This window comes from Echinops telfairi, unplaced genomic scaffold (genome assembly GCF_000313985.2).
Source record: "Echinops telfairi isolate 266 unplaced genomic scaffold, ASM31398v2 ScPeMD7_4048;HRSCAF=4782, whole genome shotgun sequence".
NCBI lineage: Eukaryota > Metazoa > Chordata > Mammalia > Afrosoricida > Tenrecidae > Echinops > Echinops telfairi.
The window spans coordinates 2,388,307-2,390,754 of record NW_022107947.1 but is presented as its reverse complement, the minus strand read 5'-3'; the positions used below and the strand labels follow the sequence as shown (position 1 = coordinate 2,390,754).

Below are 2,448 nucleotides of genomic sequence, written 5' to 3'. Positions count from 1 at the left end.
ATAGTCTATATTCAGCAAGTGCACATTTATTTGACTGCCTTTAAATGAGACTTGATATATAATACTTATTTGTTTAAAATAGTGGAGATGATCTGTGAATATTTAATGCCATAAAGCAAGAATGGATTCTGGTTTCACGTAGTGGTATATTTACAAAACTGGAGCAGAGTGTTATGTAAAAACTGGAAGTACAGATTAATGTAATATGCACCTGGTGAATTCAGGGCTTGAAGGATGCACATCTGTGGAGAAAACAAATCATAGAACTATTCAGAGCTTTAGCATCTAAATATGTGTACTGATTCTCTTTTAAGTGTTTTAAAACAGTCGTTAGTGGGTTTAGAAAAGGCCATTTACTCTTACGGATGTAATTGTGAGATCATTTATGGTCTGTTAACCATTTCACTGTACCCTTACAGCATTTAGGTACATTGGATTTTTCTTTCTCATTTATTTATTAGGGATGGAAGAGTTAAGTGACTCACCATCGCAAAATAAATTTGTTGCAGAACTGTATGGGATAAAAGCAGGGAGCACCGTTTCTTAAATTGGAAGGTAGACAATTTAATGTACTGAATTCTAGTTCTGCTCCATGATAAATAGGAAATAATTACAGAACTTCTCCTAGGTGCATATCAGTAGATTAATGCCGTAGGACTATAAACATTGAAGATACAGCCCCTACTTTTACTGATCAAATAAGATAAACAAGACTTACATAGAAAATTAGAGAACAACAGTGAGATAATGTAATTTAGTACAAACCTTGGTGGCATAATCTGAACATTATAGCAATTTTCAAGAAATCATTTTATTGGGGAATCATAAAAATCTTATCACAATACGTGCATGCATCCATTGTGTCAAGCACATTTGTACATTTGCATTATAAGACTTTTAAAGGGAGAAAATTAAATGCTGTTCTCATAGTTTAAAAAGAAGGTGATTGAAGATAAAGTAGTAGATACCAACCCAGGCTGTTCATTAGAATCACTTAGGGAAATGTACCTTTGGATCAATTGCATCAGAAGATAATTTTAAAATATAATTTTAAAAGGTTTCTCCCAGGTGATTGTAATGTCCAGATAGTTGAGAGCCACAGAAATAAACAAGGGTACAATTTGGATATGCAAAGGGAAGGAGTGAGAGAAAAAGGACCCAGCCTGTGAAAGACTCCCCGAATCAAAGGAAGTAGGGAGAAATGAGGCTAAGGAGACAGAATGTGGTCATCCTGTGGAGCATTGCTTCTCAAGTGTGATTTCCTTACCAGCAGCATTAGTATCAATTGTAGACATTAAAAATACAAAATTTCAAGCCCTGCTTCAGACTACTGCATTAGAAATTCTGGGGTCAGGGCCCGGCAATCTGTCGTTTAAAAAGCACGCCAAGTGATTCTGATGTACGTGAAAGTTTGAGAATGATGAGAGCTAGGCAGAGGAAGTTAGAGTTGAAGTGGTAATAAGTGGGAAACCACTGAGTCCTTGTAAGTTGGAGTGGAACAGGACATAGAAGTACTTATAAAAGGCAGAGTTCATGCTGATGAAATTTCAGCAGTCCTGTGGACTGCTAAAAGATGGAAATGAAAAAAAAATCACAGTTCAGAGGATGTAGACATTGTCTAGTAGCAATGAAGGCCAGTTCTGAGGAAGTAGTAAGAATAGCAAGTAATAATAATAGTGATGGCCATCGTATATATCGTTTTTCTTTTCTTCCACTGAGAGCGTTTTCTCTTGTGCCTTTATTCACCCTAGTGCGTTAGAAATGTCGCAGATCCTATAACCAGTGATGGCCATCGTATGTTTTTAAAGTGTGTAACAGGTATATGCTAAATACTTTAGACTCTTAGCTTATTTCATTCTCACAGCAAGCCATTGAGGTGGCTTCTTATTCCCATTTTACAGATTAGGCAGTGAGACACAGAAGGGAAAGGTTGCTCCTGTAGTTGCTGGTAATTGGTGAAGCCAGGATATGAAGCTCAACATTTTCTTCCTGTAATGCCTCTTTGGAGGAAATAGCCAGTAATAGGAATTTTCTACTGTACTGTTTTCAGTGATATCACCCTCATTTAAAATCAAATTTTCAAGCAATCTTTTCAAAGCATTCAGCTCAATTTAAGATATTTTAAAAATTATAACAGAAAAAGAGTTGTAGTTTATTTATTTTATTTTTAATCGTTTTATTAGGGACTCATAACTCTTATCACAATCCATACATACATCAATTGTGTAAAGCAGATTTGTACATTCGTTGCCCTCATCATTCTCAAAACATTTGCTCTCCACTTAAGTCCCTGGCATCAGGTCCTCATTTTCCCCCTCCCTCATGAACCCTTGATAATTTATAAATTATTATTTTGTCATATCTAGCCCTGTCTGACGTCTCCCTTCACCCACTTTTCTGTTGTCCATCCCCCAGGGAGGAGGTCACATGTAGATCTTTGTAATCGGT

The 2,448-nt window shown here is 36.3% G+C and overlaps 1 protein-coding gene across 5 annotated transcripts in view; it reads left to right on the top strand.

The window, feature by feature from the left end:
- The window catches only part of CSNK1G1 (casein kinase 1 gamma 1), a 180,310-nt gene that overhangs the window by 22,399 nt on the left and 155,463 nt on the right, over window positions 1-2,448 (top strand). The window lies entirely within an intron of this gene.